The sequence below is a fragment of the Protopterus annectens genome, chromosome 8.part1 (assembly GCF_019279795.1).
Source record: "Protopterus annectens isolate FY-2018-M chromosome 8.part1, PAN1.0, whole genome shotgun sequence".
Taxonomy (NCBI): Eukaryota; Metazoa; Chordata; order Ceratodontiformes; family Protopteridae; genus Protopterus; species Protopterus annectens.
The window spans coordinates 352,072,585-352,091,822 of NC_056742.1; positions in this window are offsets into that span (position 1 = coordinate 352,072,585).

Consider the following 19,238-nt stretch of genomic DNA (forward strand, 5'->3'; position numbering starts at 1 on the left):
ATGTGTATAGTGAAAAATAATGTAAACATCTAGCCCTGCATTCATGTTAATCAAACAGATGGCAGTGGGATTCCCTTCTGTAAAATATTGTGATGCGAGAGGTAGTAGAGGGGAGGAGTGCAGTGTTTATCTGAACTCAAAAAAGAATTATGCTGCTATAGAACTTGACAAGTATGTGCGAGTCTTGGAAGTAATTGAGAAAAAGGAATGAAGTTAATTACTTTTTGGGGTGGTACCAAGACAAGCTAAAAGAAAGAAACAGTGTGTGTATGTACGTGTGAACATATGTGTGTGTGTGTGTGTGTGTGTGTGTGTGTGTGTGTGTGTGTGTGTGTGTGTGTGTGTGTGTAAAAATTCCCAGTCTCAGAGCACACAGGGGAGGGGAAATGATAAGGGCCAGAGATGGGCCATACAGAGTCAAGACAACTCAAAAAAATATGTTAACTGCATGTACAAATACTTAAACACAAACACACAAATATCTATGTATGTATGTGTAGATACATATATATATATATATATATATATATATATATATATATATATATATATATATACACATCCACACATGCATATACATATATATATATATATATATATACATTCATATATAAACTTACATGCACATGCATACATATATATACATACACTTATATACATATATACACATAACCAACCAAATACACATACAAATGCAAACATGCATGCATATGCACACATGCAGAGAACTATATGTACATTTATGTATATATAAATACACATGCATATATGCACATATATACAAATACAGACAAACATAAACAAATACACATATATAATGTTTTGTCCCCACTCTGGGCCACTAATCAGGGAGCCTGAATTCTAACCACTGGCACTGCAGAGAGATGTTCACATGGAACAAAAAAGGATAAACTCAGTATTTCCAGATGCAGCTCTCTGCATCAAGCACAATTTCCCTTAAGAGCACACACAGAACACACTTAGTCTGGGGTCTGTGTTTCTCTGTTGTCTCCCTCAAGGTCCCCAATAAGACTCCCCCACTGGCACAGCAACAGAGTTTAGACCTCAGCTGCTGTGAAACCAGTGCTTTATGTTCCTGATCCAAGAAGCTGACACTCGCATACTTTGAGATTTGATTTTCACACACACACACACACACACACACACACACACACACACACACACACACACACACACACACACACACACACACACACACACCTGGGAAAGGCTGGCACAGAGTTACTAACTATGCCCCCTTTTGCCCAGACTATAAGGTAGTTACACTCCCACCAGGCACCCCAAAGCCAGCTACTCCAAGGCTCTTACAAGGGTACTCAATTATACTGAGTGAAATTAATATTAATACAAATGGTAATATTAACCAAACTACGCTGATACTGAACATGCATTTAATAACACAAAGCTTTCATGTCAAACAAACCCTTCATCAGTGTATAAAATACTAACACATGCTAACCATTTTTATATACTATCACAAATCACACAGCCATTAATTATTCAATTAAACAATCAATCTTAGTTAAAAACAATAGTTGCAGAAGCACAGAACTCTATTCCAACACATTTGTTTATACCTTAGTACAGGTTTTAAAGAAATTTAAACCTGGTAATACATCAGCACAAAGACGTATTATCCATTGATATTCCTTCATCTCAAGCTTATTGTTAAGATCTCCCCCTCATATATTCTTACATACTCTATCACCATAAAAGAGAATTTATGTGCATTTCCATATGTACTAATATGCTTAGCCAAGGAATTAGTGTCAATGTTTCTTCTTCTTTCTGAATGGTGCTCAGTTATTCTTTCCTTCAGTTTTCTGGTAGATTTCCCAACATAAAATGTTTGACATCTATTACAGGTAGCCAGGTATATTATATTCATTGTAACACATGTTGCCAAGCCAGAAAATATATAATTCCTCCTAGTTATTGGGTGTTGAAAAGTATTATTTTTATTAATGACTTCACAAGAGCTACAATTGTAACAAGGAAAGGTACCTGATTTAGCGGCTGTTACCCCCCCCCCCCCATTCTTGACACACGTCTTTATAGCATAACTTCTGCTTTAAACTCTGACAATTTCTGTATGAGAAACTGGGTTTCATGCCAACTATGGGACACAATTCCGGTAGAGATGTTAATATACACCAGTTATTATTAATAATTCTTCTTACCTCAGTAGTAGTTCTGTTAAAAGCTGTAACAAAACGTAGCTTACCTACATTTAAGTTAGTTTCATTAGTTATAAAGGGTACTTCCATTGTGTTCATAGACAAATAAGGTTTAGTACTATCATCCCTACAGCACAAGACATATTTAATTTCCATATCTAGGGACTCCCTCTTATAGCCTCTCTCCATAAATTCATTTTTCAGTTCCTGCATTTGTTTCTTACATTCTTCTATAGAAGTATTAAGTCTACTAATTCTAACAAACTGAGCTTTTGTGATACTTTTAAACACGTAGTGCATGCATACTGTTTTGATGGAGAAATGTATTCCTATGTGTAGGTTTTTTATAAACAGTAGTTTGAATTTCAGTACCATCAAACAAAATTCTCACATCCAAAAAGTTAATGCTAGTATCTGAACATGTCATAGAAAAATATAAAAAATCAGTGCTGTTGTCTAAATAATTTAAAAACACATCATCCCTACTACCAAACAAAAAACAAATCATCCACATATCTTTTAAAGCCACTAATATTGTGAGAATACTGCTGCGAGCCATGCTATACAAATTCAGTCTCCCATTTATCCAATACTAGGTTGGCATTTATATTAGCAATGGGAGTACCCATTGCTATGCCAGATATTTGATGGTAAATTCTTTCATTAAAAACAAAATAATTATTATCTACTACTAACTGGAGTAGTTCACATATAGTTTCACTGAATCTACCAGAGTATTGTCCGTTCCCTCTTTATGGCATCAATGCCATATATACCATATATAATGGTGTAAGTGCATCAGTTATCACCATTAGAATGTATTTTAGTACCAAGAGTATTAATGTGTTAAAACCAACCAGAGAAACTTCTCAAAATATCCAGTACCAAGTCATATAGTTTTTGTATATAGTTTTTTGCTGTTTTAATACATTCTGTAAATAACAACAAATGGGCTCATGAAATCAAATCCTCCCAGATACAGTTGGTTTCATGGGAGGGGGGGGTTCTAAGTTGGGTTGGACCTTTCCATATAAATATAAAAACATGGTAATTTAGGAGTTGGAAAATATTAATAATATAAAAGCTCTATGCTGATGCCATTCATCAGCTGTAAGTCATATATCATTGTGTTAATAACACTCACAGAATTATAAACATCATTACTACTTACACATTTAAAAGTACTAGCATCAGCTAAAAATAAAGACATGCTGTTAAAATACATTTGCTTGTCCATAACAATAACAGTGCTACCTTTTTCAGCTTCTTTTATAACCATACTATCCTCTTGTATCAGTTTCTTTAAGGAAGTACATTCCATAGTATATAAAATGGTTAGTATGTGTTAATATTTTATACACTAATGAAGGGTTTGTTTGACCTGAAAGCTTTGTTTTATTAAACACTTGTTCAGTATCAGCGTTGCTTGGTTTGTTTCATACTACATCCAGTTTTGGTCTTATGAACTAAGCTTTGTTCTGCAACTGTTTGGCTTTTTGAATATTAACCAAACAACCAGGCTTTCAAGAGTGGCCACAGTGTCACCAAATAGATACAAGTCCTCTCAAAGTTTAAAATATTCTCTAAAGGATCAGCCACAATGAAAAGTTTAAATATATTTAATAATAAACAATAAAAGAACATGAAAATACTAAATATCTATTTACAATACACACCAGAGTTTCAGGCACAGGCAATATTACAAATAACACAGGTGGACAGGTTCCCACAGTTACAGAAAACAATACTTAACTAATCTCGCTATATTTTCCTGACTGTTCTAAAGAATTATTTACTAGAGCAGGGCAAGATGAAGTAGGTGAGAGATCCTTCTTTGTCAGGTTATAAAAACAGTGTGTTTTGAGACTTCAATTTAACCTAGTATTAAACATTATTTTTAGTGATGGATTACAGAATGACACCACACAACTGGTCATCTGACTTCTAGTTCCCATGCTCCCCCCCGGCTAGAAGCCATCAGGATTTAGAACCTATGTGTCTGTAATATGCACACACAGAGACTTGCTAAGATCTGCTGCAGCTCTTGGGAGTCATAAAACAATGTCAAACCTCCACCCTTCCAGAGTAGGAATTAGTTCACCCAAAGGACAATGCAGAAAGCTTCCTAGTACAGACCTTTTGTCTCTGACTGCACTGAGAATTATAAGATACAATCTCAATCACCTAAATTAAGTAATTTAAATTTCTTACTATTTTCCAAAGTCATATGGATTGAGATTAACCTTCTCTTCCAGTATCCTCTGTTATAATATATACATTTCAGCAGTTATAATACATTACATTTCTTCCTCTATTCAGCAGGATACACTGTTGATACATTTTCAGCACATGCATTTGTGCAAATCAGTTTGATATTCAAACTGAATACAAAATTCTAGCTAGCTGTGCTGGCATATGTTATATATCCACTGCTCTGTTTCTCCTGGTATAGCTGGCAGTATCTCACACTGTCACATTTCTTCCCTTTTGAAGGCTCAAGCTAGGTTTTTCAAGTGGCCATTGAGAAACATTGCTTGGGAGGAATGGTCCTGTTGGGGAAAACCTTGACTCATGGCCTATCTTGAGAACCCATCTGCATTCACATTGCTGATCCCACTACAGTGCTGCACTGTCATGTCATATGCCCACAACCCTATGCTCCACCTTAGTAACTTGATATTTTGCTGGCTAGATCGATGGAGCCATAGATCCACTCAGACTCCTCCTGTCTCCTACTGAAAATACTTAGCACAAGGACCTTCCTATCATGGTAAGGCTTCATCATGTAAACATGGTACAATTTGATGCCCTTGCTGCCTGCTACCAGTTCTACCATGTAATTAACATCATTGACCTTCCTTACCACTTTGAAGGGTCCCTCCCAAAATGCCTGAAGGTCATTGTGTCCTACAAGTATGAGAACCATCACCTGCTGTCCCAGAGCATACTCTTGTGCTCAAGCATTCCTGTCATACCAGACCTTTTTCTGCTGTTGAGCTCTTGCCAGGTTCTCCTGGGACAGGCCCATGAGCTCCTTAAGCCTTGTCCTAGGTTTAAGACATATGCCACAACAGACTTCTTGTCAGATTCATACTCACCCTCCCACTCATCACAAATCAAATGTAAAGCTAAAATGAAATCTAAAGCTAGAATCAAATCTAAATCTAAAATCAAAATCAACTTCTTCTCTATAATCAACTTACCTTCGCCCGCAAAATACTATATCAATCAGAAAAAAACCTTGCTCTCAAGGATATCATACAGCCTTATTCCTCTTCAAGACACCTTCGCTACAGCAACAAACAACTTCTACATATCACCAAAGCTAACAATTCAGCAGGGGCATCACTGTTTTCCAACTGCACCTCCAAATACTGGAATAAATCTACCAAACTCACTAGTAATGAACTCCTCAAAACTTCAATTTAAAACACCTCTAAAAACACATCTTACTAACACCTGGCTGTGCACCTGCAACTCCCCTGGATAATTTATTCCTCCTTTCCACTCTCTTATCAGTATTCTTAATCTAGTAGCATGTTCTACCACTATTGGTAGTTTCACTTTTAACTGTACATAATCTTATGGATATAGTCACTAAATGTAAACAACCATTTTTGATATACTACTTAGGAGTCTTAAGCCACTGACCTGTATGTATTTGATTCTCATTTGGATGCATTTGTTTCTCTGTTGTATGTATTTGTTACTCTTGGAGCTTTTCTCCCCGGGCCTTCACTGAAAAAGGACCTGTATCCAGTTGGACATTCCTGGTAAACAAATGTAAACTAAATAAAATAAATAAAGGCCCCCTCACTCTATGCCCAAACAGCAATTCAAGGGGTGAAAAACCTGTGGATTCCTGGCGTACCTCTCTGTATGCAAACAGTAGATGGGGCAAATATTTATTCCACTCTCTCAAGCTGGTCTGCAAATGCCCATAGCATGATCTTTAGTGTAAAGTTTAACCTGTCCACAAGACCATTAGTCTGGGGATGGTAGAGCGTGGTGTTTAGGTGCTTTACCCCACAGCACTTCCACAGACAAGCCAGCAGGTCTGACATGACATTGACAACTCTGTCAGTTAGTATTTCTTTCAGGAAACTTACCCTGCTGAAATTCTCTAACAAAGCATTTACCACTTACTCTGCCTCAGTGGAGGACAGAACCACTGTCTCAGGGTATCTAGTAGCATAATCTATTACCACCAGGATATACTGCTTCCTTGTGGAACCTGGGGTACTCAGGGGCCCCACAATATCCATAGATACCCTCCAAAATGGCTCCTCAATCACAGGAGAATGCATCAAAGGAGCTTTGACCTTGTCTTCTGCCTTGCCTACTTTTTGGCACTGCTCACAGGTCCTGCAGAACCCTGTTACATCCCTTCCCATCCCAAGCCAGTAAAAGTTCTGCATGATATGTCTCTTGGTACGCTTTATGCCCATATGACCTGAAAAAGGAATATCATGGGCTATGTCTAGAAGTGCCAGATGGTAGGCTTTAGGCACTACTAACTGCTGTATTGCCTCACCCTCTAAGCCTCCTTCAGGGGTTCACTATACAGGTCTTTATACAGTAATCCTCTGTTCCAGTATACAGAATCCCCTTTTCCTTGAGAATCAGGCACTTCCCTAGCTGCCTCTTTCAAGCCTCTCAGTGTATGGTCCGAGAGCTTAGCCTGTCTCAACTCTGTCTTTGTAGGTCTTCCCAGCTCCCCTTCCACAGGAAGTCTAGCATCATCTGACAGCAGTGCCTCACTGTCAACCTGGGTACTACCACTCACCTCTGCCCTTGCAGTCACTCGGTCCAAGGGAACATCAATACCTACCAGCAGCTGTGGCTCACCTTCAGGCTCACTGCTACTGGTTAGCTCTCCCCTGAAGTAGCCACATCACCAGCCCTGGCTTCAGGTGTGGGTCTCCCCCAGGCTACCAGCTCCACATGCCTGTCTCCAAGCCTGACTGCATGTAACTGCATGCACACATATTACTGCATTATCAAAATCATTCCCTATCAAGACATCTTCAGGGATAACCTCAAACACACCTACTTGCTTGCTTCCTTTTCCACCCTCCCAGTCAAGGTGAAGCATGGCCAAAGGCATTTGGAATGGAGTCCCTCCTAAAGCTCTGACTGGAATGGATTACCAAGCAAGTAAATCTTCTCTTTAACCACTGCAGGCTTCACAATAATCATGTCAGAAGCCATCTCTTAGCAATAGCTTGTTTTCCATCCATTAATATAGGATATAACCTCTGGTGATACTTTGGTACCCCTGTTGTCTCCAGACAACTTACCACTAGCATACTGTTATTACCACTTGCTGGCTTCCCCACCTTTTGTTCCCCACCTTGCCTCTGTGGACATCTATATGATACATGGCCCCACTGATTACATTTAAAACATGTAACCCTTGATCCTGTCCATGTACCTGAACTAGTGGCTTCCCCTGTTACTGGTGGACTCTGTTGGGGTGGCTTAGGTTGCCTACCATAGGATCCCTTATATCCTTGTTCTGTACTGGGTATCCCTTTCCTGTGCAGTGATGCCCTGCTTGCCAAGTAGAGATCCCCCTTTTTCCCCAACTCATGTGCAGAGTTACATTCTCAGTCTATCAAACACACACACAACACCAGGATAAAGTACAGTGATGGGGGCATCTTATGCCCCCCGTTTACGCAATTTTGTTCAAGGATTATTTTGAAAAAGTTCATATGTACACCACAGGATTTTATAAAAGCAATGTTCTGAGGTTTAAATATATAGATGATCTTATTTTCATCTGCAGGGGCGAGACAGAAGAATTTTGTCATTTCATACAACATTGCAGGATAATCATTTTGGACTGGGTTCACCTTTAATACCAGTAGGGATGCAATGCAATATTTAGACTTGGAGTTTTTTTGTGGATGACAATTTTACAGTGGCATTCAAACCTTACATGAAGGATACAGCGGTCAACAATTTTCTGATGGCTGATAGCATGCATGCCCCTCATTTATTGGCATCATTGCCATATGGAGATTATTTGCGAATTGCAAATAACACTTCGGAGAAGGATAGGTTAATACATGTATTCAGCAAGGTTAGGGACAAACTCTTAAGAAGGGGATATAAAGAGGATGTTTTGGTAACACCGGAAAATAGAGTTAAAAGGAGGCTGGGGCTAACACACAATCAAAGATATGGAGAAGATAGAAGAAATAGAGACATGGTTCATTTTAGGAAAAAGGATAAGGAACAGGAATCTTTATTTTTTTGTAAACAAATACTTCCCATTTTTGGAAATACTGAGAGATTTGGTAGATAGGTTTTGGCCCATCATCCTCAATGATGAAAGATTTGGGAGGAATTTTCTAGATAGGGTTACTTTTCCTTGCAGCAGATAAAAGAATTTGAAAGAATTGCTATCCATATGTAAATTGGAAAGCAAACATGGTAGGAAGGGTAGTTTCCCTTGTGGAAAATGCATTATATGTAAGAAAATAAAAAATTTAGATGGGGTAAATATCAATGGCAAAACTTATAAAGCCAGGGATCAGTATAACTATGAATCAATGGGAATGATTTACATTATTGAATGTGGTTGTACCACTGTTAAGTGGTACATAGGTCAAACAAAAAGAGCCATGAAAAAAAGAATCATGGAACACGTGGGAGATATTAGAAGAGGCAGGATGGAAAGCCCTGTGGCAGAACATTTCATTCGATCTCATGAAGGCTCAGATAAATCCTTCTTTTTTAGTGTGTTGGCCAAACCAAAACAGCAGAAAGGGGATGAATTATTTAGTAATTTATCCCCATTGGAAACAAAATGTATTATTCATTTTAAAACTTTATATCCTAGGGGCTAAATTTGGAGCTGGATCTAAATTGCAATAATTATTGAGATAGTTCAAACATATAGTTGTTTAGTTAAAATAGGTAAAGGGAACTATTACACTATTAGTTCCATTTCCAGCCTTCCATCCTAGTTGGGGCTAGTTCACATATTTACATATACATATAATTTGTTTTTCATGAAATTTGTATATTGTTGAAATCAGTTTTAAAGTCATGTGTTTATTATATGTATATGCAATTTCTCTCTATGGTAAAAATGAGTTTTTAAATAGCAATGCATATGAAAATTATATATTTTGTAATAGAATGTTTAACAGGGAATACACTATAGGCACTTTAATGGATGTACCAATAATCTAAAAGCAAGGAAACAGTCTTCAAACATTCACAAAACCAGAGTAGAACACAGATAAATACATCCAACTGTAAGACTTCATCAGACAACCATTCATTTAAAACAACACATTTTATACATTCATGTGGTTGAAAGTAAATAATCCCATTAACTAGTTAAAAAATTCACAAAAAAAAATTAAGAAAAGTTAAAAACACTTTGATGCTCATAACAATAAATACACAATTCATTTTGTTTGCTGTGTTTAAAACCATTTGTTTGTGATAAATACTCAAACTTAAAAACTCAATAAATGTTTAAATAAATAGTTAAAATCTTGTTTCAGTAAATAATTCATTCCCTTGTCTTACTCACTAAAAAAATCATGGTTAAAATAGCACCATCTGCTGTTCTTACTAGGCTATTACTGACCTTCATCTAAATTCTAGCTGCTCTTAATTTTAGTACTGAGCTTAGATATATGATCATTCAGCCCAAAAATCTGCCACCACAACTTTTGATGATTAGCCTTTCCTCCCACAGGCCTCCCCTTGTTTCTTTCTTGACCTGTAGAAAGTAAAACACAGACTAATGTGTGCTTGTATAGATATTAGATGTGTTGAACACAGAGTTGAAGTGACCTGTTGCATTTATGTTGCAATCCCTTGCTGTTATGGCAACCTTAGCCTTATTACTAATATATGGAAATGACCACACTGGAATGTCTTGTGACAGGTGTGGCTATTTGCCAGAACTTCTCTGGTGTTCCATTTGTTGTGTTCTAGCAACTTTTGATACTTTTGCCATTTTTGTATACTATTTTGGTATATTCTTATTAATGTTCTGAAGGTCAGAAAAAGCAATAAAATTGTTCCATTCCTTCTGGAAAATCTTTTAACTTCAGTGTTAAATGAATTGAATTCCATAACCAAAGCTGATTTGTACTGATCATCATCCTTATCCCTAGTATTATTCATTTTCTCCTGTGGTGGAATGTTAATGTCTGAACAGATAAGTCCTTTGCCCTTGATGGGCTGGAATTTTGTAGGTCTGTTCAGTTCCACTTCCCTTCTAATATTAGAAATAAATTCTTGTGGATAGCCCCAAAAACAAGCTCTTCTGTATACATTCTTTGACAAAATCCTCATTTTTTTTAGTCATCATGACACCCCCTCACAAATTGTCCCTTAACAATATTCTCCTTTTTGTGGGGCAGTGTGCTAGTAAAATGTAAAATGAATTGCAGAAGGTGCTTTTTCTAAAGACCTTAGTTTCAAAGTCTCCCATTCTTATATATTTCTACATCTAAGTATTGTAGTCTGTCAGTAGACATAGTGTATGTAAATTTTAAGAAATTTGTGGTGTTTTGAAGATAAGGAAATTTCTCAACACCCCTTCCAAAATGACTATGTCATCTAAAACAGTATTGCTCATACCCAGAATTCAAAACAAAGTTCCATTGCTACACCACTTATTTGGTGGTAGTATTCATCATTGAATCCAATGAAATTGTTCTAGTACTACTTCAATTAATTCAACAACTGCTACTTTCTCTGAGTGTGTGAGTTTATTATCCAAAAATACCATATCCTCAAAAACCTCATCCCTCATTATGGGAATACATGAAAATAAGTCTATCTATTGTCACAAAAGTAAATCATTAGTTAATAGTTCAGGAATGTATTTATTGGTATTACACATATGTTTTGTTGTGATATCAACATATTTAGCTATGGGAGGGTCTCTGCCACAATGGGTCTCATCACTAACATTTTATGTACCTTGGGTATACCAAAGATGATGGAAAGAAATTGATGCAATTTCACATCCATGGTGCCCTCCATAAGCATATTATTTAAAATATTGTCTATTTTCTGGTATGCCAAAAGAACCTCGCTCTGAGAGACTATCCTGTATTTGTTGTCATCCCCTAGGATGGTATTCATTTTCCATCATAGATGATATTTTCCATGATGACCACCCTCCCCCTTGTCAGGTTTCATAATCCTTATTTGATTGTTCTGTCTTAACTCATTCAGCATCTTACATTCTTCTTCCGTTATGTTGTTCTTTTTTACTGAATTTGAATTCTTTCCTAATTTTCTTTTCCAAAACGGAATCCAAGTTTCTTATTTGGGGTGGTATGGTGGGTTGAATGTACTTTTCTAGTTAAAACTTGTTGCTGGAAACAGGATCCAATCCTAAAGTAACTTGTAAGTTCACTTTTCTCAAAACAATTTCATATCTATTATAGTTTGTACTATGTCACCTTTGTTGGGAATATATTTAAAACCTTTACTAAGAACATCAAAGTGAATTTTATTAATGGAATGTTGCTAAAATTATAAATAGAAAAATTGTATAATGAAAAGGTAGTACCTGTTTGTAATATTTCTTCATCCATTGGGCTGCAAATTCTGAGTAGGGAAGAAATATCCCTCTGCTGAAAATTTTGAAAGCGTTTATTATTACCTTGTTGCGGTATTTCATTCATTAATGGAGGAAATTCAGAATCATAGTCCATCCTGTCATAGAAATTGTTGGAAAAAACTCTAAAATCATTTCTGTTGTTGCCCTTATTGTTATTATTCACCCTCCCTTTGTGCTCCCATGTTACAGAAGGTGGCTTTGGGTAACTAACATCATTTTCGATGTATTGAAATTAATTTAATGCAACAATTGATTTTATATAATTAATTGGAATCAATGAATTAATTAGTTGGTGCTATAGCATAAAAGATGGCTGCTTGATGTAAAATGTATTCCTTGAACATGTAAGCCGAGGTACCAGATACATCTTACACCCTCTTACCCACCTAGGAAAATAAGTGCTTAACTCCGCAATGTAATCACACATACTTTCATCTCCCTTGCGTCTATGCTCACCAAACCTTTTTCTGTATGCTTTGGATGTTAACTTAAAAGCATTCAAGCAAACATTTCTTTACTTTTTCACAGTTTAAACAGTCAATATCAGGCAATTTAGAAACAGTAGTTACAGCTTTATATGGAAGTAGGGGGGTCAGAAACCATATCCAGAGCCCTTGGTCAACATTATACTGTGTACTCTTTCAAATATATAAACAAAACTATCACCTTCTGTAATTTGTGGAAGAAATTTACTGACCTTTATTGCTTCTGGGTTAGAATTATTCCCTTCCCCATTACCTCCATTATCATGGCAAAGAGTCAGCATCTCCCTCTCATGTTGACGTTGAGTGTCATTATTTTCAGCCTCCAAATGTCGCACTCTCTCATTTTCTTTAGCCTGCAAATGCAGCAGTCTCTCTGCAGATTTTAATTCCATCTGTTTTGCCTGCTGCAGTCTCTCATTTTATTCAGCCTTTAAATGCTCCAGTCTCTCTGCTGATTCTAATTCCAAATGTTTGGCCTCCATTTCGAGTCTCTAACTCCAGATGGGTTTTTAAGTCCTCTGAGGAAAAGGTTGAACTGTCATGCTTCTGAGGGCTGCAAATTCCAATCACTAGACTGGTTATCCTCCTAGTTGCTGGTCTGAGCAGTGACTAGGGCTGAAATAATTTCCTCTATAGTTAGGTTTGCATGCAACAGTCCTTTGGCTTTGCACACCTTGGCCAACTGGTTCTTTGTCGGCTTGCCATAATCCTCTGCTGACATCTTTGTCTGCTTTTCCCAATTAAACAAAAGTAAGAAATAAATAAATAAAACTGGTGTGAAATGAAACTCTGAATGTTTACTTTGTGGCTACTGACTAGAGACAACTACTTACAGGCTACAGAAGTTCAATTAATATTCACACCACTGCTCACCAATAAGTGATGTCCCCACTCTGGGCCAGTAATCAAGGAGCCTGAATCCTCACCAGTGGCACTAGAGAGGAAGATTCACTTAGAACAAAAATGGATACACCCAGTATTTCCAGATGCAGCTCTCTGCATCAAGCACAATTTCCATTAAGAGCACACAGGGAACACATTCAGTCAGGTGTCTGTATTTCTGTCGGTCTGTCTCCCTCCAGGTCCCCAGTAAGACTCCACCACTGGCACAGCTACAGCTACAGAATGGGGACCTCAGCTGAGTGTCCAAGCCAAGTTCTTCATCTATCTCTCTCTCTCTCTGTGAAACCAATGCTTCATGTCCCTGCTCCAAGTAGCTGACACACACACACTTTGAGATTTGATATTAACACAAACACACACACACACACACACACAGACACAGACACAGACACAGACACACACACACACACACACACACACACACACACACACACACACACACACACACACACACACAAACAGACACACAGACACACACACACACAGACACAGACACACACACACACACACACACACACACACACACACCTGGGAAAGGTTGGCACAGATTTACTAGCTATGCCCCCTTCTGCCCAGACTATGACTTAGTTACACTGCCACTAGACACTCCAAAGCCAGCTACTCCAAGGCTCTTACAAGGGTACCCAATTATACTGAGTGAAATTAATATTAATGCAACTGGTAATGTTGACCAAACCACTAGGCTTTCAGGAGTGGCCACAGTGTTGCCAAATAGATACAAGTCCTCTCAAAGTTTAAAATATTCTGTAAAGAACTAACCATAATGAAAGGTTTAAATATATTTAATAATAAACAGTAAAAGAAAATGTAAAATAACAAGGGTGACTTTGGATACACCTGAAATTTAACTTCTACACCCAAAACTACTTGGCCAAAACTGGAAAAATATGCAAAAGACTATAATGAAACAGCAGAAACTGCATATTACCTGTTCTTCTAAACTTTGTCTTTAAACAGTGTAGTGGCCGGAATCTGCAGTTCTAAGATAACTTGCTAACATTTCACTTGTGTTGAGTGCGCACCCCCCCACCCAGTACTTGTAATGTGGCTATCTCTTTTCCAGCTTAAACTTATTAATACTCATTCTAGTTTTTATATTGTCACTATGCTAGCAAGCCACAAACTACCTAATAATGCAGCTGATGTGAAAGCTGTGTGCATGACTTTATGACATTTTACTGTGCTCCCTACTCTATATTTGTCCTATAGCAAGCATTCTATTTTCATATCTATTGTTGCCTTTCTGATTGTTTTTCTTGGGAAACTTTCCTGAAGTGTATTGGTATCCAAGGTTTTGACCTACTTCGTTTGCCTTCGCTATGCTTGGGCTTACTCCGGTTCCCTACCCTGCCCCTAAATCCCACCCAATGCCACTACCTTTATATTTTAAACCTAGCCACACCACAACCTTCTTCTCTCAGTTCCTCCCTTCTCAGCCAATCATACAACCAACCTGTCTTCAAACATTTCAGTCTCATCCTATCCGTTTTCTACTTCCTTGCCCATACCTGCAGAAATTCTTCTGCCATCCTCTAGCTATCCACCAAACCATTATTTCTGACTATGCCTCTCAAATCTTCCCATCTTCCTAACTTTATATATTCTTAGCCTAGTATAACTCATTCATCATTCCAGTCATTTATTTAAAATGATTCTGCTCACACTCCTTTCACTAATACTCCTCTCTTTCTCTTCTCTCTCATTTTATCTAGTACCCATTGCACTACTCTCTACTCATCACCCCTAAACTATTTAACATATATTATAATTTATTCTTAAAACCCAAGGTGTTTGAAACACATCTATACTTATCTAATATAACTACAGACAATTTAACCAAAATAAAAGCCTACCTCTAGTACGTGTTCCTTAAATTTCTTCAGCTATGTGGGGACATCCACATTAACCCTGGTCCCAACATTACACAATCCCCAACTCAAACTCGTACTTCTACTAAAAGATATACTCTTAAATTTATCTCTGCAAACATACTTAGCATGTGCAATAAAATCCCTCAACTGCACTCCTGGATAACTGCACAATCCCCTGACATATTAGTAATCACTGAAACCTGGCTTAAACCACACATTGAAGACCTCAAAGTACTTCCACCTAGTTATAACATGTTCAGAACTGCCTGCCTGAAATGGAAAGGAGGTGGTATAGCAGTACTATATACAAACTCTACCTCCTTAACTCCTCACAACCAATCTGTACCATCCTTTGACAAAGCTGAACCACTGATCACCTACCTAAATTTAAATTGCAACAAAACTCTCTGCATCACTGCATTATATATGTCGCATGGTAGTATACTTTCAAGAGAGAGATTAGTTGACACCCATGAAACAATCATTTTAGGCGATATCAGCATTGACTGGCAGAAACTTAACTCCCAATTCCCCACCAATAGTATTAACCTCTATGGATTTTCTCAACTTATTACTTCCCCAAACCATACCAATTTATCCAGCAATAATGGCTCAACCGTTGATTGGATACTGGTTTCCCATCCTAATAATTTCACAGATTCTTATACACTTCCAGACTATTAGTGATCACCACCCTCTCGGTACGATTAGACTTGCCTCACACCCATGCAAACAATATACCTACAAGACTGCTCACAACCTAACTTTGACCAGCAGGCCTTTATAAGCAACTTAAACTCTATTAATTGGTCTTTTCTAAAGGGCAGCTGTGGGGGTGCAGCGGTTAGCATTGCCACCGCCCAGCAATAGGTTCTCCAGTTCGATCCTCGGCTGGCGTGCCTTCTGTGCGGAGTCTGCATATCCTCCCTGTGGTTGCGTGGGTTTCCCCCAGGTGCTCCAGTTTCCTCCCACATCCCAAAGATATGCTGTAGGTGGATTGGACACTCTAAATTGGCCCTAGGCGTGAGTGCATGCATGTGTGTGCCTTCTGTGGAAGGTTGGGTGCTGGGCTGGCAACTCGACACTGTAAAACTCCACTGCCAGTCATGAGCAGACAGATGATCCACTGTGGTGACTTCTAACCGGGAAAAGCCAAAAGAAGAAGAAGAAGAAGAATTGGTCTTTTCTAAAATACTTACCACTAAATGAGGCAGTTGAACAATTTAACTCTACATTCCTAGACATTTTGAGCAGTTTAGCTCCCACCACAAGGAAAAGAGTCAAAACCAACTATACCCCATGGCCTACTGCCTATACCAGATGAATAATGCAAGAGAGAGAGAGATAAGGCTTGGGCTATCTACCTAAAACAAAAGACACACAAAATCTACAACAGTACAGAGCTCTGCATAATCTTGTAAATAAACAGGTTAAACTAAGGCAAAAAAATTCTATGCTAAGTCTCAAGATCAGTAGAAATCCAACCCTAAAACTTTCTGACACACAATCAAAAAAAATTACACCCTGGAAATCAGCCCTCTCCTCAACCAGCCTATGACAATATTGCAGCTGATATAGCATCTCAGTGTAACTCTTACTTTATTAATAGCATAGCATCTATCAATAATAATTTCTCCCCATCCCCTCTAGCTTCTCTCAACCTCCCACCATCTATCTTTCCATGTTTAAACTTAAATTTCCTACTTTCTACATAAAATCCCTCTTGTGTAAACTCAAGCCTTGCCCCCTCTCCCCTTGCAGATATCTTCTCAATGAATTACAGGTTACTAGAGCCAATAACACTGCTGGAGAAGCACTATTCCCCAGCACTATAGCCAAATTATGGAACACCCTCCCCCCCACAATAACCTCTCTACCATCATGCACCCACTTCAAAGCTTTACTTAAAGTGCACCTAAAAACATGCTGGCTATGCCCTTATAAGTTTCCCCTCTAATGTCTCCCACTCCATCTACCCTCTACCTCTCTTCCACCCCACAAACTACCTTTGATTACAGCAAGCTCTGATACTTTCATGCCTATCTACTTATTATATGGCAGTAACTTCTTATTGTAACCATTGTTAAGATCTGCTATGACTTCGTGGATAGAACAGATGCTAGTTATCTACTGAATGTACTATGTTCTTCATCTGTAACTATGTTTGTAATATTTTAATTGCTAGGATTCTTTATCTGTAACTATGTCTGTAATATTTTAATTTGTGGAGCTTTTCTCCCCGGGCTTCCGCTGAAAATGGACCTGCGTCCAGTCGAACATTCCTGGTCAAATGTAAATAAATAAATAAATACTTCTTAAAATGGCAGCAGATTCAATGGCTTACCCAGTATCCATAATCATCAACAGATCAGTGAAGCTTATGTCCCTGCTTTGTGGAAAAAGTTCTTTTATCATTCCTCTCCACAAAGGTAGCACTTCCACAGAAACAACTACAGGCCAATTGCCATTCTTTCACCACTCTCAAAACTTCTAGAAATATGTATCCACAAACAACTTCAATAACTACTAGACAAAAATCTTCTCCCCCCTACCAACATGGATTCAGCCCTGCCCATAGTACCATAACAGCTGTGCTAGCCTTTACTGACATTGCCAATAAAGCCTGTGACTCTGGAAAATTTGTCTCATCTGTATTTTTAGCTCTATCACAGGCCTTTGACAGTGTCTCCCACCCCAAACTCTCAGCTTGGCTTAACTAAAACAACCCAACAATGGTTCACCAGTCACCTATCTAATAGTTATCAGTCTGTTAAATGGAACTCTCATTTCTCTCCACATTTACCAGTTAGCACTGGGGTACCCTATGGCTTCCATACTGGGTCCACTCCACTTCAACATTTTCATAAACCACCTTAACAACTCCTCAAGCAAACAACTCTACTTTAATCTGATCTACTAGTAATCTTGCCCATCTTCAAAGTATGACCCAAGACACATTCAATTCCATCGAGTCTTGGCTTGCCAACAACCATCTCCTGCTCAATCCAAAAAAACTAAACTTTTACTATTTGTTCCAAAATAATACACTCCGGATACTGCTAACTTCAATATTAATTCTCTTAACAATGCTTCAATTGATGTATTTTCACACACTGAGATGCTAGGTGTAACAACTGATAACCTGAAGTTTGGCCTGCATATCCTCAACAATATAAAAAAAGCCAATCAAAAACTGGGCATGTTGTATAGGGCTAAAAAATGCATCTCCCAACTCAACAAAATTGACCCTTGCCACCACTTATCTTTTACCCTCCCTTCTATATGCTTCTCCTATTCTAACCAATCTTCAAAACTTCCCTCAAACTAAGACTCAGTCAGTGCTATGATAATACAGCTAAATCTGTCACAGGGCAGACCCAACACTCTCATCACTGCTGCTTTTTCAAGTACCTTAACTGGCTCAAACTACCCCACCTACTGACCTTTAATCAACTAATGTTAACAAAGAAAATACTGTACAAGTCCTCATTTTCACAAACTACCTCATCACTTATTCAACATTATAATCCATTTTGAGACCTATGTTCTTCTCACAAGCATCTACAATCTATTTACAAACTCCAGAGATTTTCTATTGCATACTCTCTCTCTTTCTACTCATAACTCTACCCTTTGTTTATCTTAGAATCATTCCTGAAATTTACTGCTTAAATTCCCTTGCTTCAATCTGTATTTAGTGTGTCACAACTTTAAATTTGTCATGTATTATCTTAAAGTCATATATATTAGGTGTTTCTCAAGTATCATGTATTCAGTGTGCCCTAACTCTATTGCTTCTGCTACTATAACCACAAAGCATGGCTCTGATACTGTACTAGTTGTCTCTTGGTTCTTGCATGCTGACTGTCCTACCACACTGTTTCTTGTACTTAGAGTGCCCTATTATACCTCTTTGCATTTAATGTAACCACTAATTGTATATCTGTGATATTGTCTGAATCTTTCTAATATTGTCATTTAATCTGTTTTAATAATGTGTTCATTGGAGCTGTTCTCCATGGGCCTCCGCTGAAAATGGGCATTTACCCAGTCGGACTTTCCCAATAAACAAATGTCAGTGAAAATAAAATAAAAATAAATAAATAAAATACTAAATATCTTTTTACAATGCACATCAGAGTTTCAATCA